The 24464-nt window shown below is 42.9% G+C and overlaps 1 long non-coding RNA gene across 1 annotated transcript in view; it reads right to left on the bottom strand.

Annotated features, from left to right (window-relative positions):
* LOC106589881 (uncharacterized) overlaps positions 1–24464 on the bottom strand; it is a 165361-nt gene that overhangs the window by 26081 nt on the left and 114816 nt on the right. The gene's annotated exons all lie outside the window — the stretch shown is intronic.

The following is a 24464-nucleotide window of genomic DNA, read 5'->3' as shown; positions in this document are numbered from 1 at the left end:
TCCAGTCACTTCCTTCCTCTGGTCACTTCCGTCTTCTAGTCACTTCATGCAGAAAAATAACTCTGACTTCCTCCAGTCAGTCTGGTATTGTCTTTATACTTCATGCAGAAAAATAACTCTGACTTCCTCCAGTCGCGTCCTTCCTCTGGTCACTTCGTTCCTTCAGTCACTTCCTTCTTCCTCTTACTTCCTTCCTCCAGTCACTGACTGACTTAACACGTGTGATGACCAGACACTTGAGACTGAATGAGTAACTCCAGTCCATTCTGCTGCATCATTGCTTCCTGAATGAGTAGTCTACTCACAGTGGATGGCATGAGTCCCTTTATCTCAATGCCCCACTTCAGCTCATCTTACTATTTATTTATTTTCATTTATTTATTTATATCGTTATTTTACCAGGTAAGTTGACTGAGAACACATTCTCATTTACAGCATCGACCTGCGGAATAGTTACAGGGGATCAATGAGCCAATTGTACAATAACAACAGCCCATGAGAAGAAGACAATGCCTGCATCACAAATGGCACCCTATTCCCTTTATAGTGGCCTTCATAGTGCCCTTTATAGTGCCCTTTATAGTGCACTGCTTTATAGTGCACTGCTTTATAGTGCACTGTAACACAGACAGTAGCTATGGATGGATAAGGGGGTTTCCCAGTTTACACCAATGGAATTCAATAATAGTGACCACAGCACAGCATTATTTAGAGTGTACTTGCCTTGTGGTGGTTTCTAGCAGCTAGGTGATGTTATTAGCTCTGTTTAATCAATGGCCAGAGACTGCTGTAGGCTGTTGCCCGATGAAATGGACACCAATCACCAGTGACAAGTCCATTCGCTCAACTCACTTTTGACCCTTAGACAAAGCAATAAATCAATGCTATGATGCTAAATGATCCAATTATATGGAAAGGAGGCTGGGGTTTGGCTGGCAGTGTGACCTTCGGGAGAGAGAGGTTGACAATCTGGTCCCCCTCACAGAAGTGAGGGAGGAGATGGAGTAATGTGTGTGTCTGTGGTATGTGTGTGTGTGTGTGTCTGTGGTGTGTGGTGTGTCTGTGGTGTGTGTGGTGTATGTGTGTGTGTGGTATGTGGTGTGTGTGTCTGTGGTGTGTGGTGTGTGTGTGTCTGTGGTGTGTGGTGTATGTGTGTGTGTGGTGTGTGTGGTGTGTGGTATGTGTGTGTGTGTGTGTGGTGTGTGGTGTGTGTGGTGCGTGTGGTGTGTGTGTGGTATGTGTGTATGTGGGTGTGGTGTGTGTGGCATGTGTGTATGGGTGTGGTGTGTGTGGTGTGTGTCGTGTGTGGTGTGTGTAGTGTGTGAGTGTATGTGTGTGTGTAGTGTGTGGTGTGTGTGTATGTGTGTGGTGTGTGTGTATGTGTGTGGTGTGTGGTGTGTGTGTGTGTGTGTGTGTGTGTGTGTGTGTGTGTGTGTGTGTGTGTGTGTGTGTGTGTGTGTGTGTGTGTGGTGTGTGTGGTGTGTGTGTGGTATGTGTGTATGTGGGTGTGGTGTGTGTGGCATGTGTGTATGGGTGTGGTGTGCGTGGTGTGTGGTGTGTGTAGTGTGTGGTGTGTGTAGTGTGTGAGTGTGTGTGTGTGTGTGTGTGTGTGTGTGTGTGTGTGGTGTGTGTGTGTGTGTGTGTGTGTGTGTGTGTGTGTGTGTGTGTGTGTGTGTGTGTGTGTGTGTGTGTGTGTGTGTGTGTGTGTGTGTGTGTGTCAACAGAAGAGGAGGAGACAACATGGAACAATAAGGTTATGGAGCCCAGGGGGGAACAGACATTCCTCTCTGTCTCCGATCCCTCATTACTGGGCCAGAGATATGTCAATTCATCTAGTAACACACATACACACACACACACACACACACTACACACACTACACACACACACACACATACACATACACACACTACACACACACACACACACACACACACACACACACACACACACACACACACACACACACACACACAGTGTGGTGGGTACCATGTTCATTTATTTACTGGATATTGACTTTTCTCCTTATCAAATGTGTAAACAAAACAAGGACACTTTATCTGGAGCCCCTTAACAAAGGTTTGCATCCCAAATGGCACCCTATATTACCTATGTAGTGCTCTGCTTTTCACCAGATTCATATGGGCCCTGGTCAAAAGTAGTGCACTGTATAGTATATATGGTGCCATTTGGGACAACTTTTAAAAAGGCACACGAGTGCAGGTTGAATAATAGTCCTGTTGGTTGGATGAAGCCTTCAGTCACCCAGTTAGCTACAGTGGCATCTCTGTGTGTGTGAAATGCTCTTCTGTATAAGTGGGTGTTGGTGGGCAGCATAGAAAATTAATATATTGGTGGCAACAATTTATATGAGCCACCTGTGTGTGATGTATTGTAGGCATTTATGTATTTATATGGGTTGTTAGGCTAGATGGAGCAGCAAGCTGGTATGAATGCTTACAGCTTAAAACCACACTATACAACTCATGTGTGAATACATTACAGTATATAAGCATGCAAATAAAGTTGTGTTGAATGAAGTTGAATGTATTTACAGCCCTTGTATATCAATAACCTGCAGACCTATAACAAACGTATACATTCATATAAAAAGGGTTACCAAAGGATAACACGTTGAATTTATGACTGATTCATTGGTGCAATGATATGGGGGTTTGATGGGTTTTTTCCTCACTATAATAGTAAGTGCTTAGGGGTTGCAAAATTCCAGAAACTATAAAAAAATTCCCAACTTCTCCAGAAATTCCCAGGAATCTGGAGAAAGTTTCCGGAATTTTGCAACCCTATTCTATAAGTGTTTCGAGCCACATCTGGACAGGATCATTGTCCTCAGCAAAACATCTCATCAGTTTAAAGATTTAACGCTGTAATTAAATGTTTCCTTCGTTTGCTTATCCAAGTCTCTTAGGCTGTGTTTAGAGAGGCATCCCAATTCTGATATTTATTTTCACTAACTGGTATTTTGACCAATCAGATCAGCTCTGAAAAGATCTGATGTGAAAAGATCTGATGTGATTGGTCCAAATATCAGAATTGGGCTGCCTGTCTAAACGCAGCCTTATCCTCCTCTTTAAATATAGAATCCGTATGAGGCGGAAACAGCTGGTTTTGTGGATGGAGCGTCAGGCAGAGTGGTAAAAACAAACGACAGAACATATTCTGCTGTTCAATCTGGCGTGCAATGATGTCCGTGGGACAAAAAAAAAATAGTTTTTTGTTTGTTTGTAGTAACTTATTTGTTGTTGTAATATCTCAAAAGGACATGAAGTGCGCTCCTAAATTTGACATACTCCCGTGCCACATGATAATTGTAACGGACCCGTATTATTCCTTGATCTGATCTACAGGCTATAGGCTAACCTATTTTGCATTGATAAATAAATATAATCTCAGCGACTGTTCAAACAATAAACCAAACAAGACCCTTTTTAGAATCCCCCCATAATGTAGTTTGTTTAGAAGTGACAAAGTTATTGTAGGATATTTGGAAACGTTAAAAACAGATAGACGTGTGCTTTTCTTTTCTCGTGACCAAAAATGATAACATTCTATGGGAAGGAATACATTGAAGCAGAGAATCAAACTGAGATAATGTTGTAACACCGGCAAGTATAAGAATATTTGCCAAGGGATATGCCAACTTGGAGATGTGGGAGGCTACAAGGCTAGCTAGCTAGTACAGTTTAGATAACTTTCTATACAACAAGACAAGAGGTACCTCTTATTTGCTTTCACAACAAACGTGAAGACAACAAGAAAACCTCTGTTGCCCCCTTGTGAATGTTGCTATTTTGGAGTCTTGACCGGTAAGGTATCATATTAACAAAAGGTGCACTTTGTCTCCCCAAAAAATGTGACTCCACCCAGCACATGCAGACACATAGAGCTAAGCACGTTAAGGGTGAGGAAACTTTAAGTGACGTGGCAGGTTGATGAGTATGGTCGTAGGTGTACAGAAAGGTCAAATATAACATGGAAAGCTAAGAACATCAACCCTCTCTCTAGCTGCAGACAGACTGACTGGGGAACATACAGCCATAGTTAGTATAAAGCTATCAGAATGTGTGAGATGTTTCTGCTGTCAGGGGCTCGTACAGTCAAAGAGATATTTTTAGAAGGCTTAAACTAATAATCCTGAGCCCCAGTCAGAGGGGGGAGGGAAGGATTCAACCATTTCTTGCCAAGAAAAAAACGAAACAGGAAATTCACTTCATGCATAGGGCATTTCTCAAAGCTTCAAACTTTTGCACTGGTGTGCTGCAGTTTCTCCGGGATCCCTTGCAAAGTATAGACTACCGATCGCTGTCCATGGTTCTGAAATTGAGACGTCTACGCGGCTGCCTATCAATAGGCTATCAGATTATGTTGTGGTGCTAGTGCTTGTAGTAGCCTATAGCTTTGATTTAATGGATACATGATGATTCGTTTTTTGGGGTCATTTTCTCATGTTAAGCCTAACGTTTACGTTTCACAAAGCTACAGGCCTATGGCGTGGTAACGCTGCTATTTCGAATGCTGGTTGGCAACAATAAAGTATTTATTTACTTGTTCAGTAATTAAAGTGGGAAATTCAAACATTGCAGATTGTAAAACGAATTTTCGATGCAACAGCATATTAATCAGTAACCAATAGATTTTGTATTTATATACAACTGTCCTGTAGGCCTATAGCCTAACTTTGCTGTCCCCTCTCTCTCTCGCAGCTTGCATACAAAGTTGGTGTTGTGTAAAACCAGTATATTAATGCCAAATAATACAATCAGTCAGTGGTGTAATGTAGTTAAGTAAAAATACTTTAAAGTACTATTTAAGTCATTTTGGGGGTATCTGTACTTTACTTTACTATTTATATTTCTGTCACCTTTTACTTTTACTTCACTACATTACTAAAGAAAATACATACATTTTCTTACAAGTACTAATTTCCAAGTCGGCGGAAAAGAAATAATGCCCAATTGAGACACAACAATCAATATAATACGACGTCATCCCTACTACCTCTTATCTGGACGGACTCACTTAAAACAAATACTGTGTTTGTAAATGATGTCTGAGTGTTGGAGTGTGCCCTTGTCTGTCCGTAATTCAACCATTTTTTGGGGGGGAAAGAATATCGTGCCATCTGGTCTGCTTAATATAAGGAATTCGATGAATAGTTTGAACTTTTACTCAAGTATGACAACTGAGTACTTTTTTCAACCACTGCAATCAGTCCACCGTCAGAACAATAGCTTTTCGAGGGATTATTTAATTATGCAGACAATGCAATCTTGCCTACTAGCCTATATATAGCCGTAGCCACAGGAAGTAGAAACATTTGAATGTAAAAAAAAAACGTTTTACTAGTCCTGTACAGATATATAGCCAAGTATGATATAGCCAAGTATGCCCATAGAAATAGCCTTGGCATGCGCCAGTTGGGTTTCCAACTGAGATAGAGCACAAAGGCAGCAATAACTTGAATGCATTTAGTGTTGATCGCATTCTAGCATGTTTTCCATACATGAAATCCAAGATGACACCTTCAATGGTTGTTTATCCACTGTCTTGTGACACCTTAGTGTTTTTTTTCTTCCTCCCACGCAGGGGAGAGAGAGGAGAGACAGGAGCCGACGTGCTTCATGCAGGGATTATACTGACCCTGGATATACTGTTGGACATATCAAAACAAAGATTTCTTCATACAGACTGAATATTAATGCTGCAGTACGTCACTTTTTGGGTGACCTGACCAAATTCACATAGAAATAAGGAGTTATAGATCTGTCATTCTCATTGAAAGCAAGTCCAAGAAGAGGTGATTTGTTCTATGTGCGCCATTTCTATTGTTCCCATTCTTAAGTTACATTTTGTTCGTCTTTTACTTTCGGTTTTGTACACCAGCTTCAAACAACGTCTTCAACTCTTACCCTACAAGGTCCGGAGCCTGCTGGTTTTCTGTTCTACCTGATAATGAATTGCAGAATAAATCAGTCCCTGATCAGAGTGGAACAATGAAAGAACACAGTGGAACTGTCTTCGAGGTCCAGAGTTGAGTTTTGAGGGCTCTACACGATACTTGCTTGTTTTGTTATATAAACTGAAAGTAGGCAAACTTTTAGAATTTTAACAACCTGGAAATGCCAGAGCATTTTCTGCATAGTGCACCTTTACAACTCATTATTAGGAAGGTGTTTCTTAATGTTTTGTACAGTCAGTGAACATTGCATTGTGCTTGATTCAAATTATAGAAAGCACTGGTGTACCTCGTTAATAACACTGTTACAGTCCACTGATTCTCATAAGAAAAATATTGTAGATTAATATCTCAGCTGACTCAATCAGTGTCCCAAATGGCACCCTATTCTCTATTGAGTGCACTACTTTTGACCAGGGCCCATAAGGTTCTGGTAAAAAAGTAGTGCACTTTATAGGGAATAGAGGGGTGCCATTTGGAATACAGTCAAGGTTATACACAACCATGTTTGACTGCTTGTAATGCCACCGCTCGATAGGTCAGGATATTCACACAAGAAACGTGGTTGAAAATGCAATTACAGAAGTCATCGAATTAAAACTGAAATAATCAGTTTAACAAACCAACGTCTTCGTCTCGGTAACAAGTTGTTGAACATATGTCACAGAAAATGAAGAGAGAGAGAGAGAGACCGAGAGAGAGAGAGAGAGAGAGAGAAAAGAGAGAGAGAGGGGAGAGAGAGAGAGAGAGAGGGCGGGGAGAGAGAGAGAGAGAGAGACAGAGAGAGAGACCGAGAGAGAGAGAGAGAGAGAGAGAGAGAGAGAGAGAGAGAGAGAGAGAGAGAGAGAGAGAGAGAGAGAGAGAGGGAGAGAGAGAGAGAGAGAGAGAGAGAGAGAGAGAGAGAGAGAGAGAGAGAGAGAGAGAGAGAGAGAGAGAGAGAGAGAGAGAGAGAGAGAGAGAGAGAGAGAGAGAGAGGATAGAGAGAGAGAGGAGAGAGAGAGAGAGAGAGAGAGAGAGAGAGAGAGAGAGAGGGGAGAGAGAGACAGAGAGAGAGAGAGAGAGAGAGAGGAGAGAAAGAGACAGAGAGAGAGAGAGAGAGAGAGAGAGAGAGAGTGAAATCATATTATCGAAATTTCACAAAGACTTTAAAAATCAAAGTGCAAAACCCAGTACTAAGGTTAATAAAAGTTGACAAGCTGAAAAGCATGACTCCTTCCCTCAGGCCATTCGGAAAATAGGAATTTGCTTGACCATGTTAGCCCAAGGGTCGAGCCACGAAATTAGTTGCTTTTGCGTCCCTTTGATATTTTAAGTATGAATTGTGCACAAATATTGAATTTTAAAATATAAACCACTTGGACAATTCTATACTTGCTAAAGTTTCAACATTGTACATGTTACTCTGTGCATCCTCTGTGACTTCTAGAAAGATTTTAACCAACTTAACCCCAACATTTGACATGTTATTTACACAAGACTTGTGTTTATTTCACCCTTTGTGGGCATTTCAATAAAAAGCTGTTTTGATGGGTGTTTGAGATTGTGTATTGGTTGGGTCGATTTTAAATAGACAAACGGATAAGTATTGTTGAAGATTGGTTTTGAAATTAGCTTGTGAACTGACAAGGTTACTAAGTATTTCTCATCTGTCTGTGATTGAGATGCCTAAACCAAGTAAACAAGAGTGATATAACCGGGCAGAGAGACACTGTTAAAAATACTGATTGCCAAACTGATTGTTGTCGTTTTTGAACGACTCATCAAAAGCTCAACATCTAACGGAACAACAGATTTTTGATCAGGAATGCCTAAAAAAAACTTTTCTAGAATAGAAAAAGATCTGAACATAAAAATGTATCGAGGAGCTATAATTATCTATAATGCCTCCAATTAAGTATAGACCACCCTCTGCCCCCAGCTGTTCTCTGGACACCATATGTGAACTGATTGCCCCCCATCTATCTTCAGAGCTCGTGCTGCTAGGTGACCTAAACTGGGACATGCTTAACACCCCGGCCATCCTACAATCTAAGCTTGATGCCCTCAATCTCATACAAATTATCAATGAACCTACCAGGTACCACCCCAAAGCCGTAAACACGGGCACCCTCATAGATATCATCCTAACCAACTTGCCCTCTAAATACACCTCTGCTGTTTTCAACCAAGATCTCAGCGATCACTGCCTCATTGCCTGCATCCGTAATGGGTCAGCGGTCAAACGACCTCCACTCATCACTGTCAAACGCTCCCTGAAACACTTCAGCTAGCAGGCCTTTCTAATCGACCTGGCCCGGGTATCCTGGAAGGATATTGACCTCATCCCTTCAGAGAGGATGCCTGGTTATTTATGCCTTCCTCACCATCTTAAATAAGCATGCCCCTTTCAAGAAATTTAGAACCAGGAACAGATATAGCCCTTGGTTCTCCCCAGACCTGACTGCCCTTAACCAACACAAAAACATCCTGTGGTGTTCTGCATTAGCATCGAACAGCCCCCGTGATATGCAACTTTTCAGGGAAGTTAGAAACCAATATACACAGGCAGTTAGAAAAGCCAAGGCTAGCTTTTTCAAGCAGAAATTTGTTTCCTGCAACACAAACTCAAAAAGTTCTGGGACACTGTAAAGTCCTTGGAGAATAAGAGCACCTCCTCCCAGCTGCCCACTGCACTGAGGATAGGAAACTCTGTCACCACCGATAAATCCACTATAATTGAGAATTTCAATAAGCATTTTTTGACGGCTGGCCATGCTTTCCACCTGGCTACCCCTACCGCGGTCAACAGCACTGTACCCCCCACAGCTACTCGCCCAAGCCTTCCCCATTTCTCCTTCTCTCAAATCCATTCAGCTGATGTTCTGAAAGAGCTGCAAAATCTGGACCCCTACAAATCAGCCGGTCTAGTCAATCTGGACCCTTTCTTTCTAAAATGTTGCAACCCCTATTACTAGCCTGTTCAACCTCTTTCGTGTTCAATTCTTGGGCCGACTCTTTTCTTTGTATACATCAATAATGTCGCTCTTGCTGCTGGTGAGTCTCTGATCCACCTCTACACAGACGGCACCATTCTGTATACTTCTGGCCCTTCTTTGGACACTGTGTTAACTACCCTCCAGACGAGCTTCAATGCCATACAACTCTCCTTCCGTGGCCTCCAACTGCTGTTAAATACAGGTAAAACTAAATGCATGGTCTTCAACCAATCGCTGCCTGCACCTGCCCGCCCGTCCAGCATCACTACTCTGGACGGTTCTGATTTAGAATATGTGGACAACTACAAATATCTAGGTGTCTGGTTAGACTGTAAACTCTCCTTCCAGACTCACATCAAACATTTCCAATCCAAAGTTAAATATAGAATTGGCTTCCTATTTCGCAACAAAGTCTCTTTCACTCATGCTGCCAAACATACCCTCGTAAAACTGACCATCCTACCGATCCTCGACCTTGGCGATATCATTTACAAAATAGCCTCCAATACCCTACTCAATAAATTCGATGCAGTCTATCACAGTGCCATCCGTTTTGTCACCAAAGCCCCATATACTACGACCTGTACGCTCTCGTTGGCTGGCCCTCGCTTCATACTCGTCGCCAATCCCACTGGCTCCAGGTCATCTACAAGACCCTGCTAGGTAAAGTTCCCCCTTATCTCAGCTTGCTGGTCACCATAGCAGCACCCACCTGTAGCACGCGCTCCAGCAGGTATATCTCTCTGGTCACCCCCAAAGCCAATTCTTCCTTCGGCCGCCTCTCCTTCCAGTTCTCTGCTGCCAATGACTGGAACGAACTACAAAAATCACTGAAGCTGGAGACTCTTAACTCCCTCACTAGCTTTAAGCACCAGCTGTCAGATCAGCTCACAGATCACTGCACCTGTACATAGCCCATCTATAATTTAGTCCAAACAACTACCTCTTCCCCTACTATATACCTATACTGCACCCCATTATTTCTATTTCTACTTTGCACTTTCTTCCACTGCAAATCTACCATTCCAGTGTTTTACTTGCTATATTGTTTTTACTTCGCCACCATGGCCTTTTTTGCCTTTACCTCCCTTATCTCACCTCATTTGCTCACTTTATATATAGACTTATTTTTCTACTATATTATTGACTGTATGTTTGTTTTACTCCATGTGTAACTCTGTGTTGTTGTATGTGTCAAACTGCTTTGCTTTATCTTGGCCAGGTCGCAATTGTAAATAAGAACTTGTTCTCAACTTGCCTACCTGGTTAAATAAAGGTGAAATAAAATAAAAAGTAAGAGCAGATGCCCATCAATGATTAACTTGAAATTATAAACTAGGTGGTGTCATGTATACTCCCTCTCCTTCCTCTAGGTCATCAGGTTGCTGATGATCCTGTACACCTGTCACCATCGTCTTGCGCACCTGGACTCCATCACCTCCTTGATTATCTTCCCTATATGTGTCACTCCCCTTGGCTCTTTCCTCAGCTGTTATTGACTCTGTTTTCATGTCGGTGCGTTGTTTGTGTTTCCTGTTTATTGGTTTGTTTATTTATTAAAACACTCCCTGAACTTACTTCCTGACTCTCAGCACACTCGTTACAGGTGGTTCCAGCCCTGAATGCTGATTGGCTGACAGTCATGGTATATCAGACCGTATACCACAGGTATGAAAAAACATTTATTTTTACTGCTCTAATTACGTTGGTAACCAGTTTATAATAGCAATAAGGCACCTCGGGGGTTTGTGGTATATGGCCAATATAGCACGGCTGTGTGCAGGCACTCCGCGTTGCGTCGTGCAAAAAAGAACAGCCCTTAGCCGTGGTATATTGGCCATATACTACACCACCTCTGGCCTTATTGCTTAAATAGAATATTGACTGACCACAGTGCATTCTACTTCCGTGGGAATTCAAATTGTATGTCTTCAGTTCAGTTCTTCATGATTCAACACTGCATGTTCCAGTGCCAGCCATCCTCAGCATCTTTAGCTTCAACCTAACGCACAGTAACAACAAAACAACATCTGGCATTCAGCTCAATGCTGCTTCCACACACACACTCATACATACACTGTGTGTGTGTGGCAATAGTAGCAGGAGCAGTGGGGTGAGTCAGTGTAGTCCCCTTGAAGTGGCCTCCGGGTCATGGTATGCTTCCTAAATGGCTCCCTATTCCCTATACAGTGCACTATACATGAAGTAGGGTGTTATTTGGGACGTATCCTTACTGTATGTCAGAATGTCAGAGCCCACCATGGGGTTAGTTCAGCTACTGTGTGTGTGTGTGTGTTCATAAGTAGTGCAGGTGATTATTAAAATGATAATGTAGCTGGTCTGGTAGAGACTCCCTCCCTCCTTCCCCACAGCCAAATGGAGGGCTGTGTGTGACCTCTGAGCTGAGGATCCTGGAGATTCCTGGAGAAGGAATGTAGCGTTCCTGCTCAAAATCACAGTTAAAACGCACAGGAAGACATCCTTCTTAAGGGCTGTGGGATCTGATTGAAAGCATCTGATTAAATGTTGTTTAACAATATGTTTGTTATTACATTTTTTTATTTTATACTGCACAAGGGAGTGTTGGAGTGTTTTGGAAGTGTCCTTGAGAAATATTACGATATTTTGACACATTCACAGGCAATCTAATGTTAACGTAACCCAAAATACAGCAAGGAGTCCCTTAAGAGTGACACCAATCAGTACATCTATTTTACTGACTGGCATTTCATGTCTAGCACTTCCGGTGAAAAAAGAATAGAAAACCAAGACTACTTCCCAAATTGCACACTATTCCCTATATAGTGCACTACTCTTGACCAGAGACCTATAGTTGTATAGGGTGTCATTTGGGACAAACACCAATCAAAACACAGAGCAGCCATGCATGGCTTTCAGACACCCTCCTGGAGTCTGTCTGCTGGCCTGTTTCACCCCTTAACCACCAGGTTAATAACCTGACCCCAATACTACCACCAGGTTAATGACCCCTATACTACCACCAGGTTAATGACCCCTATACTACCACCAGGTTAATGACCCCTATACTACCACCAGGTTAATGACCCCTATACTACCACCAGGTTAATGACCCCTATACTACCACCAGGTTAATGACCCCTATACTACCACCAGGTTAATGACCCCTATACTACCACCAGGTTAATGACCCCTATACTACCACCAGGTTAATGACCCCTATACTACCACCAGGTTAATGACCCCTATACTACCACCAGGTTAATGACCCCTATACTACCACCAGGTTAATGACCCCTATACTACCACCAGGTTAATGACCCCTATACTACCACCAGGTTAATGACCCCTATACTACCACCAGGTTAATGACCCCTATACTACCACCAGGTTAATGACCCCTATACTACCACCAGGTTAATGACCCTATACTACCACCAGGTTAATGACCCCTATACTACCACCAGGTTAATGACCCCTATACTACCACCAGGTTAATGACCCCTATACTACCACCAGGTTAATGACCCCTATACTACCACCAGGTTAATGACCCCTATACTACCACCAGGTTAATGACCCCTATACTACCACCAGGTTAATGACCCCTATACTACCACCAGGTTAATGACCCCTATACTACCACCAGGTTAATGACCCCTATACTACCACCAGGTTAATGACCCCTATACTACCACCAGGTTAATGACCCCTATACTACCACCAGGTTAATGACCCCTATACTACCACCAGGTTAATGACCCCTATACTACCACCAGGTTAATGACCCTATACTACCACCAGGTTAATGACCCCTATACTACCACCAGGTTAATGACCCCTATACTACCACCAGGTTAATGACCCCTATACTACCACCAGGTTAATGACCCCTATACTACCACCAGGTTAATGACCCCTATACTACCACCAGGTTAATGACCCCTATACTACCACCAGGTTAATGACCCCTATACTACCACCAGGTTAATGACCCCTATACTACCACCAGGTTAATGACCCCTATACTACCACCAGGTTAATGACCCCTATACTACCACCAGGTTAATGACCCCTATACTACCACCAGGTTAATGACCCCTATACTACCACCAGGTTAATGACCCCTATACTACCACCAGGTTAATGACCCCTATACTACCACCAGGTTAATGACCCCTATACTACCACCAGGTTAATGACCCCTATACTACCACCAGGTTAATGACCCCTATACTACCACCAGGTTAATGACCCCTATACTACCACCAGGTTAATGACCCCTATACTACCACCAGGTTAATGACCCTATACTACCACCAGGTTAATGACCCCTATACTACCACCAGGTTAATGACCCCTATACTACCACCAGGTTAATGACCCCTATACTACCACCAGGTTAATGACCCCTATACTACCACCAGGTTAATGACCTCTATACTACCACCAGGTTAATGACCCCTATACTACCACCAGGTTAATGACCCCTATACTACCACCAGGTTAATGACCCCTATACTACCACCAGGTTAATGACCCCTATACTACCACCAGGTTAATGACCCCTATACTACCACCAGGTTAATGACCCCTATACTACCACCAGGTTAATGACCTGACCCCTATACTACCACCAGGTTAATGACCTGACCCCTATACTACCACCAGGTTAATGACCCCTATACTACCACCAGGTTAATGACCCCTATACTACCACCAGGTTAATGACCCCTATACTACCACCAGGTTAATGACCCCTATACTACCACCAGGTTAATGACCCCTATACTACCACCAGGTTAATGACCCCTATACTACCACCAGGTTAATGACCCCTATACTACCACCAGGTTAATGACCCCTATACTACCACCAGGTTAATGACCCCTATACTACCACCAGGTTAATGACCCCTATACTACCACCAGGTTAATGACCCCTATACTACCACCAGGTTAATGACCCCTATACTACCACCAGGTTAATGACCTCTATACTACCACCAGGTTAATGACCCCTATACTACCACCAGGTTAATGACCCCTATACTACCACCAGGTTAATGACCCCTATACTACCACCAGGTTAATGACCCCTATACTACCACCAGGTTAATGACCCCTATACTACCACCAGGTTAATGACCCCTATACTACCACCAGGTTAATGACCCCTATACTACCACCAGGTTAATGACCCCTATACTACCACCAGGTTAATGACCCCTATACTACCACCAGGTTAATGACCCTATACTACCACCAGGTTAATGACCCCTATACTACCACCAGGTTAATGACCCCTATACTACCACCAGGTTAATGACCCCTATACTACCACCAGGTTAATGACCCCTATACTACCACCAGGTTAATGACCCCTATACTACCACCAGGTTAATGACCCCTATACTACCACCAGGTTAATGACCCCTATACTACCACCAGGTTAATGACCCCTATACTACCACCAGGTTAATGACCCCTATACTACCACCAGGTTAATGACCCCTATACTACCACCAGGTTAATGACCTGACCCCTATACTACCACCAGGTTAATGACCCCTATACTACCACCAGGTTAATGACCCCTATACTACCACCAGGTTAATAACCCCTATTCTACCACCAGGTTAATGAACCCTATACTACCACCAGGTTAATGACCTCTATACTACCACCAGGTTAATGACCCCTATACTACCACCAGGTTAATGACCCCTATACTACCACCAGGTTAATGACCTCTATACTACCACCAGGTTAATGACCCCTATACTACCACCAGGTTAATGACCCCTATACTACCACCAGGTTAATGACCCCTATACTACCACCAGGTTAATGACCCCTATACTACCACCAGGTTAATGACCCCTATACTACCACCAGGTTAATGACCCCTATACTACCACCAGGTTAATGACCTGACCCCTATACTACCACCAGGTTAATGACCTGACCCCTATACTACCACCAAGTTAATGACCTGACCCCTATACTACCACCAAGTTAATGACCTGACCCCTATACTACCACCAGGTTAATGACCCCTATACTACCACCAGGTTAATGACCCCTATACTACCACCAGGTTAATGACCCCTATACTACCACCAGGTTAATGACCCCTATACTACCACCAGGTTAATGACCCCTATACTACCACCAAGTTAATGACCCCTATACTACCACCAGGTCTACATTGGTAAGAGCATGGCGCTACAGTAGCAACGCTAAGGTCGTGGGCTCAATTCCTGGCTGCAAAAATATATGTATTTGCACTGTAATGTAAGTCACTTAGGATCAAAGTGCCTGCTAAGTGGCATACTGTGTGTTACACGGCTACAATAATAGCCTCCACTTCTAACGTCACCCTCACCATATATCTCACTATCTAAAAGGCCAGGCAGTGAGCTCTCTCTAGCAAGCCCCTGTTTTTGGTTGCACCAATACCTCCAGTTACAGCAGAGCTCCAGAGGTTAAACAATCGGAAACATGTGCAGTACATAAATATCTCCCGACGATAGCGATCTCAGAGAGGAAATGGAGTTGCATAGAGAGTTAGTTAACACAGGATATAACCAGATGATGTAATGAACAGAATAAGGCTCTGTTACATTCTATCCTTCTGGTTTAACAAGTCTAATGAGAACAGCAGCAGTCATAGAAATAGAATCCGCTGAACAGATGAAAAGGCTCCTCACATTGACTTGAATGGGGATGGTGGTTCTAGAATCCCTAGAACAGACAAAGCCTCTGACATTGACTTGAATGGGGATGGTGGTTCTAGAATCCCTAGAACAGACAAAGCCTCAAACATTGACTTGAATGGGGATGGTGGTTCTAGAATCCCTAGAACAGACAAAGCCTCTGACATTGACTTGAATGGGGATGGTGGTTCTAGAATCCCTAGAACAGACAAAGCCTTCTGACATTGACTTGAATGGGGATGGTGATTCTAGAATCCCTAGAACAGACAAAGCCTCTGACATTGACTTGAATGGGGATGGTGGTTCTAGAATCCCTAGAACAGACAAAGCCTCTGACATTGACTTGAATGGGGATGGTGGTTCTAGAATCCCTAGAACAGACAAAGCCTCTGACATTGACTTGAATGGGGATGGTGGTTCTAGAATCCCTAGAACAGACAAAGCCTCTGACATTGACTTGGATGGGGAAGTCTTGTTCAAGGGATTCTACTTCTACTGCAGCAGTATCAGTAGCTGTGTGCAGCAGACTTATCAGCAGCAAGGGTCTCTAACACATCTCTATCGCCTCTTTACCTTGGGGTCAACACAGGACTGGAATCTACCAGAAGAGAAGACTAGCTAGGGAGCGAGAGAGGGATGGATAGATGTTGAGGTTGGGTGGGCGGGTGGAGGCATGGATGAATGGAGGGACAGACGGACGGACGGACGGGTGGGTGGGTGGGAGGGTTGGTGGATGGACGGACAGAACTATGGATGGATGGATGGACACGGACAGAGAGAGACGTCTTAAGAACAGACTAACGGGTCAAGAAAACAAACAAGTCTCTTGTGGTAAACAAACTATAACCAATTCACTTGGTTTCCCAAATGGTAACCTATTCCCTATATAGTGCAATACTTTTGACCACGACCCATAGGCCTCTGGACAAACGTAGTGCACTATGTAGGGAATAGGGTGCCATTTGGGTTACATTGCCCTGCTCTGTTTGGGATTTGCATGCAATAAAAATGTAGGAGGCAGAAAAAAACAAAAAGCTTTGAGAAATAATTCAAACCATTTGTGTCTATGTGAGAGATGAGAGGAGTTTTGTTTGAATAAATTGGCCGTATGAAAATTGAGATGATGTGCAACGTGTTATCTCATGATCTGGCGTAAGATGGCCTCACACCAGATGAGAAGCTAAGAGTAAGAGAACAAGACCCCTGCCTGCAACAGCCAATCATATGCCAGCTAGCATGTGACAAGCTTTACAGAGCAGACAGAGGAAAGCAACTGCAGAGCTTTTCTGAGGAGGAGATACTTGGCATGATGTAATCAACCAGAGGCACAATAATGAAGGTCAAAACAACAGCTAATTCAGTTCTAGTTGGAGTAGCAGTAGTAGTGGGAAGCTTTAGGTAAGTGAGGTTTGTCAGACAAATTCAAGATCGCATCCTTAGTGGAAAGTAAACATCCATTCATTTGATATTACTTGGTGGGATGTTCGGAACATCCAATGCAATTTGTAATTGATCATGTTTTGATATATATTTTTAAATGTAACCTTTATTTTAACAGGGAAGACATATTGAGACCTGCGTATACCACATGACCAAAAGTATATGGACACCTCCTCATCAAATATCTCATTCCAAAATCATGGGCATTAATATGGAGTTGGTCCCCCCCTTTGCTGCTATAATAGCCTCCACTCTTACGGGAAGGCTTTCCACTAGATATCGGAACATTCCTGCGGGGACATGCTTCCATTCAGCCACAAGAGCATTAGTGAGGTCTGGCACTGATGTTGGGCGATTAGGCCTGGCTCGCAGTCGGCGTTCCAATTCATCCCAAAGGTGTTCAAAGGGGCTGAGGTCAGGGCTCTGTGAAAACCAGTCAAGTTCTTCCATACTGATCTTGGCAAACCATTTCTGTATGGACCTCGCTTGTGCATGGGGGCATTGTTATGCTGAAACAGGAAAGGGCCTTCCCCAAACTGTTGCCACAAAGTTAGAAGCACATGTTCGTCTAGAATGTCATTGTATACTGTAGTGTTAAGTTTTCCCTTCACTGGAACTAAGGGACCTAGCCCAAACCATGAAAAACAGCCCCAGACCATTATTCCTCCTCCACCAAACCTTACAGTTGGCACTATGCATTGGGGCAGGTAGCGTTCCCCTGGCATCCGGCAAACCCAGATTTGTCCTTTGGACTGCCAGATGGTGAAGCGTGATTCACCACTCCACAGAATGTGTTTCCACTGCTCCAATGATTGATTCACCACTCCACAGAATGTGTTTCCACTGTCCAATGGCAGCAAGCTTTACACCCCTCCAGCCGATGTTTGGCATTGAGCATGGTGATTTTAGGCTCGTGTGCGGCTGCCCGGCCTTGGAAACCCATTTCATGAAGCTCCCGACGAACAGTTCTTGTGCTGACGTTGCTTCCAGAGGCAGTTTGGAACTCGGTAGTGAGTCTTACAGACGATTCTTCAGCACTCGACGGTCCTGTTCTGTGAGCTTGTGTGGCCTACCACTTCACGGCTGAGACGTTGTTGCTCCTCAACGTTTCCACTTCACAATAACAGCACTTACAGTTGAGCGGGGCAGCTCTAGCGGGGCAGAAATTTGACAAACTGACTTGTTGGAAAGGTGGCATCCTATGACGATGCCTCGTTGAAAGTCACTCAGCTCTTTAGTAAGGCCATTCTACTGCCAATGTTTGTCTATGGAGATTGCATGACTGTGTGCTCGATTTTATACACCTGTCAGCAATGGGTGTGGCTGAAATATCCAAATCCCCTAATTTTAAGGGGTGTCCACATACTTTTGTATATATAGTGTATCTTTTTCAAATGCACTCTGTATGATACAACATAAATATATACGTTATACACAAAATATATATTTTGAACAAAAATATAAACGCAACATGTAAATTGTTTGTCCCATGTTTCATGAACTGCAAAAAAGATCCCAGAAATGTTCCATATGCACAAAAAGCTTATTTCTCTCAAATTTTGAGCACAAATTTGTTTAGATTCCTGTTAAAGAGCATTTATCCTTTGCCAAGATAATCCATCCACCTGACAGGTGTGGCATATCAAGAAGCTGATTAAACAGCATGATCATTACACAGGTGCACCTTGTGCTGGGGACAATAAAAGGCCATTCTAAAATGTGCAGTTTTGTCACACAACACAATGCCACAGATATCTCAAGTTTTGAGGGAGCGTGCTATTGGCATGCTGAGTGCAGAAATGTCCACCAGAGCTGTTGCCAAAGAATTTCATGGTCTTTTCTCTACCTCCGACATCGTTTTAGAGAATTTGGCAGTACATCCAACAAGCCTCACAACCGCAGACCAAGTGTAACCACGCCAGCCCAAGACCTCCACATCCGGCTTCTGAAAACGGACAGCTGATGAAACTGTAGGTTGGCACAACCAAAGAATTTCTGCACAACTGTCAGAAACCGTCTCAGGGAAGCTCATCTGCATGCTCGTCATCCTCACCAAGGTCTTGACCTGACTGCAGTTTGGCGTTGAAACAAACAATAGATTAGGGCCAAATGAATACATTTCAATTGACTGTTTTCCTTATATGAACTGTAACTCAGTAAAACCTTTGAAATTGTTGCATGTTGCTTTTATATTTTTGTTCAGTGTATAGATACACATTAAAATACAAAAACACAGTCATGGGAAGCAAAAATGAAACATCACAAATTACCCAGAAAAAATTACATTCCACAAATAAGTCCCAATCAATACTTTAAATTATAATACTCTAAACTGCCCGAACGGCACCAGAACATCAAGATTAAATGTATTTTGAATTTTGTTTCAGCAGTACGGTATATTAAAACTAAAAGCAGATTTACCTAGCTCGGTGGAATCCCTAGGTACCTCAATATTTAACCAGTCCTGTGAACGGGTTAGGAACCTCAATATTTAACCAGTCCTGTGAACGGGGTTAGTCAACTCAGGTGTCTATACTTTAACAGCAAAGTTAGATAAGACTGAAGTTTATGAAGTAGTGCCTTGTAAACAGAAAGGGAGTAATGTAGAGATCTAACGGACTTTAACTTCTCAGGGCTATGTGGGACGCTACCTTTCCACCTGCGGGACACAGCCAGTGAAATATCAGGGCGGCAAATTCAAAAACAACAAAATGTCATAATTCAACTTTCTAAAACATACAACTATTTTACACCATTTTAAAGATGCACTTCTCCTTGATGTAACCACATTGTCCGATTTCAAAAAGGCTTTACAGCGAAAGCAAAACATTAGATTATGTTAGGAGAGTACATAGACAAATATAATCACACAGCCATTTTCCAAGCAAGGACATGTGTCAATAAAACCCAAAACACAGCTAAATGAAGCACTAACCTTTGACGATCTTCATCAGATGACACGCCTAGGACATCATGTTACACAATACATGTATGTTTTGTTCGATAAAGTTCATATTTATATCCAAAAACAGCATTTTACATTGGCGCGTGATGTTCAGAAAATGTATTCCCACCAAAACGGCCGGTGAATGTGCACAACAATTTACAAAAATACTCATCATAAACGTTGACAAAATATATAACAATTATTTAAAGAATTATAGATAGACTACTCCTGGATGCAACCGCTGTGTGTCAGATTTTAAAATAGCTTTACGGAGAAAGCACATTTTTCAATATTCTGAGTACATAGCTCAGCCATCACAGCAAGCTATACAGACACCCGCCACGTTCGGGGCATCCTAAATTCAGAATTAGTATTAGAAATATTCTCTTACCTTTGCTGATCTTTGGCAGAATGCACTCCCAGGACTGCTACTTCCACAAGAAATGTTGTTTTTGTTCCAAATAATCCATATTTATGTCCAAATACCTCCATTTTGTTCGTGCGTACAGAGCACTATCCAAAGGCATAACGTGCGAGTGCGGTACCAGAGACAAAGTTTTTAACGTAAAATTGCGATAATATTCCAACCGGACAATAGCGTATTCATTCAAGGAGAAAAAGAAGGAACAGCGTGCTCGCGTGACTGCGCATATCCAATCCCTTTGTTGCCAGGCAGTCCACTGAGTAACTGAGCTCCTATTATCTGCCCAGTGACAGGAGAAGGCTCAAACCACTTTCTGAAGGCTTTAGACAGCCAATGGAAGCCTTTAGAAAGTGCAACGTAACCCCACAGATACTGTAGTTTCGAAAGGGACTAGAAAGAAGAACTACAATTCTCAGATCCTCCACTTCCTGGTTGACTTTTTCTCAGGTTTTTGCCTGCCATATGAGTTCTGTTATACTCACAGACACCATTCAAACAGTTTAAGAAACTTCAGAGTGTTTTCTATCCAAATCTACTAATAATATGCATATTCTAGATTCTTGGCCAGAGTAGTAACCTGTTTAATTTGGGTACGTTTTTCATCCGGCTGTGAAAATACTGCCCCCTACACCCCAACAGGATAATGAAGTCCAGAAAACCTTTTGATACAGGACACAGTGGTGAGTATCAAAACTGTCACCTGTAACAACAAAGAGCACTATGGTAGATGGCATCCAAAGGTTCAAGAGTAGTAGTAGCTGCACTTTGACAAATCATTTCACCATAATCAAGATCGTTATCAGGAAATTAGAGGGATTTAGTTACATTAACAAAATCTAAGGTCTCCATATTTGTGTCCGTCTCTCACAAACATTCCCGATTTATCAAAAATCTAAACTAATATTTTTTTTACATTTGATCATAGTCGACAACTGCACAATTCTTTGACACCCTGCTTTCTCCTCCCTGTGGATGACAGTAGACTAATAAATTAACCCTATACAGTGCATTCGGGGAAGTATTCAGACCCCTTCACTTTTTCCACATTTTGTTACGTTACAACTGTATTCTAAAATGGATAAAAAAATAAAACAATCCTCATTAATCTACACACATTTCCCCATAATGCCAAACTGAAAACAGGTTTTTATATTTTTTGGCCCACAAAAATACAATAAAAAAACAAAACGTACCTTACTTACATAAGCATTCAGACCCTTTGCTACGAGACGCGAAATTGAGCTCAGGTGCATCCTGTTTCCGTTCACCATTCTTGAAATGTTTCTACAAATTGATTAGAGGTGACCAAGAACCCGTTGGTCAGTCTGACAGAGCTCCAGAGTTCCTCTGTGGAGATGGGACAACCATCTCTGCAGCACTCCACCAATCAGTCCTTTATGTTAGAGTGGCCAGACAGAAGCCACTCCTCAGTAAAAGGCACAAGGCAGCCCGGTTTGCCAAAAGGCACCTAAAGGACTCTCAGACCTAAGAAACAAGATTCTCTCGTCTGATGAAACCAAGATTGAAGTCTTTGGCCTGAATGCCAAGCGTCACGTCTGGAGGAAACCTAGGCACCATCCCTACAGTGAAGCATGGTGGTGGTAGCATCATGCCGTGGGGATGTTTTTCAGCGGCAGGGACTGGGAGACTAGTCAGGATCAAGGGAAAGATGAACGGAGCGAAGTACAGAGAGATCCTTGATGAAAACCTTCTCCAGAGCACTCAGGACCTCAGACTGGTGCGAAGGTTCACCTTTCAACAGGACAACGACCCTAAGCACACAGCCAAGACAACGCAGGAGTGGTTTCGGGACAAGTCTCTGAAAGTCCTTGAGTGGCCCAGCCAGAGCCCGGACTTGAACCCGATTAATCATCTCCGGAGAGACCGAAAGGTCTTAATACTTATGTAAATATGATATTTCTGGATTTTAATATATTTGCAAAAAAAAACTAAAACCTGTTTTGCTTTGTCATTAAGGGGTATTGTGTAGATTCATGAGGGGGGAAAAAAATAACATTTTAATCAATTTTAGAATAAGGCTGTAACGTAACAAAATCTGGAAAAAGTCAAGAAGTCTGAATACTTTCTGAATGCACTGTACAAGACAGCCAACTCACTGGGAAACATGACTAGGCCTATACTGTATATTCCCTGGACTGTGGGAAGACGATAATAAAAGCTAGTGGGCTCTGCCAAGCCAATACACTGTAGATAAGACAAGAGGAGGAGTCAGAGAGAACAGGGAGAAGCCAGCAGCAGGCAGCAAGGGGCCTCAAAGTTCCACTAGATCATAATTGGGCAGGAAAGGCATCATAAGGGCCCGGGGCCTCAGAAATAGGGTCTCAGGGTATCAGAGTCTCAGAATCCCCCAGCGGTGTGGTGTGTGGTGTTAAACTTGTACAGTACCAGTCACGATCTACCTCCCAAATCACACCCTATTCCCTTTACAGTGCTCTACTTTTAAACAGAGCTCTATAGGACCTGGTCGAAAGTAGTGCACTATATGGAGAACAGTGTGCCATTTGAGACGCAAATGTCTTCTTCTCCAGCAAGAACAAGTTCACTCTTCCTGTGCTCACTTCTCTTCTTCTTCTCCTGCTGTGCCAGATATACACTGGCTTCAGACACCAGCCAAACTCAGGCCACTACTGATCTACAGCTCAGGTAACTATTGATCTGTTCCCAGCAGTAACTATTGATCTGTTCCCAGCAGTAACTATTGATCTGTTCCCAGCAGTAACTGTTGATCTGTTCCCAGCAGTAACTGTTGATCTGTTCCCAGCAGTAACTGTTGATCTGTTCCCAGCAGTAACTGTTGATCTGTTCCCAGCAGTAACTGTTGATCTGTTCCCAGCAGTAACTATTGATCTGCTCCCAGCAGTAACTGTTGATCTGCTCCCAGCAGTAACTATTGATCTGCTCCCAGCAGTAACTGTTGATCTGCTCCCAGCAGTAACTATTGATCTGCTCCCAGCAGTAACTATTGATCTGCTCCCAGCAGTAACTATTGATCTGTTCCCAGCAGAAACTATTGATCTGTTCCCAGCAGTAACTATTGATCTGTTCCCAGCAGTAACTATTGATCTGCTCCCAGCAGTAACTGTTGATCTGTTCCCAGCAGTAACTGTTGATCTGCTCCCAGCAGTAACTGTTGATCTGTTCCCAGCAGTAAATGTTGATCTGTTCCCAGCAGTAACTATTGATCTGTTCCCAGCAGTAACTGTTGATCTGCTCCCAGCAGTAACTATTGATCTGTTCCCAGCAGTAACTATTGATCTGTTCCCAGCAGTAACTGTTGATCTGTTCCCAGCAGTAACTGTTGATCTGTTCCCAGCGGTAACTATTCCTTATAATACATCTCCTCGAACTCTGCGTTGGTGTGTCTGTGTGTCAGTTTGTGTCCGAATACTTGTTAAGATGCTCTATACCAGACCAACAGGCTGACCCCTGGGGAATGATTCTAGTTTTTGGTCAAAAAAGAATGTAAAATCCCCAGGAATTCAGTGATTTAAAAAAAATATATATTTAATATTATTATTTTTTTTGTTATATTTAGGAATCTGTTCCTAAGTATTCCAACAAAAATAAAAAAAAAATACTTACTGTATGTGATCGTTTGCTATATTAAAATACAATCTCTTTTTGGGCTTAGTTGTCGACAATTTGCAGTGTATGAAATATTATGATTATTTTCTTGCCCCTCGACCGTTCACTCTGACAAAAATCATCCGACGGCTAATTCTAGTTGCTTACCCCTGCTCTATGGGTCTCTCACTGTGTTTCCATGGCACTACCACCCTCTTTTAACCCTGGCAATTTCAAATATTTCATGGTTCAATCCTGGAGATCCGGAAGCCGGCCCATCAGCTGTAGATTACAGTGGTTATCCTGGGCTCCTCTGGCGACTGCTGGAGACATGCTGGCTCTCAAAGTGCCACTATGACTCTCTTACAGACAGGCCAGGAGAGAGAGAGAGAGAGAGAGAGAGAGAGAGAGGGAAAGAG

The sequence above is a fragment of the Salmo salar genome, chromosome ssa28, assembly GCF_905237065.1.
Source record: "Salmo salar chromosome ssa28, Ssal_v3.1, whole genome shotgun sequence".
NCBI classification, from domain to species: Eukaryota; Metazoa; Chordata; class Actinopteri; order Salmoniformes; family Salmonidae; genus Salmo; species Salmo salar.
Note: the sequence above shows the minus strand (reverse complement) of the source record. Positions and strands in the feature narration are given on the sequence as shown.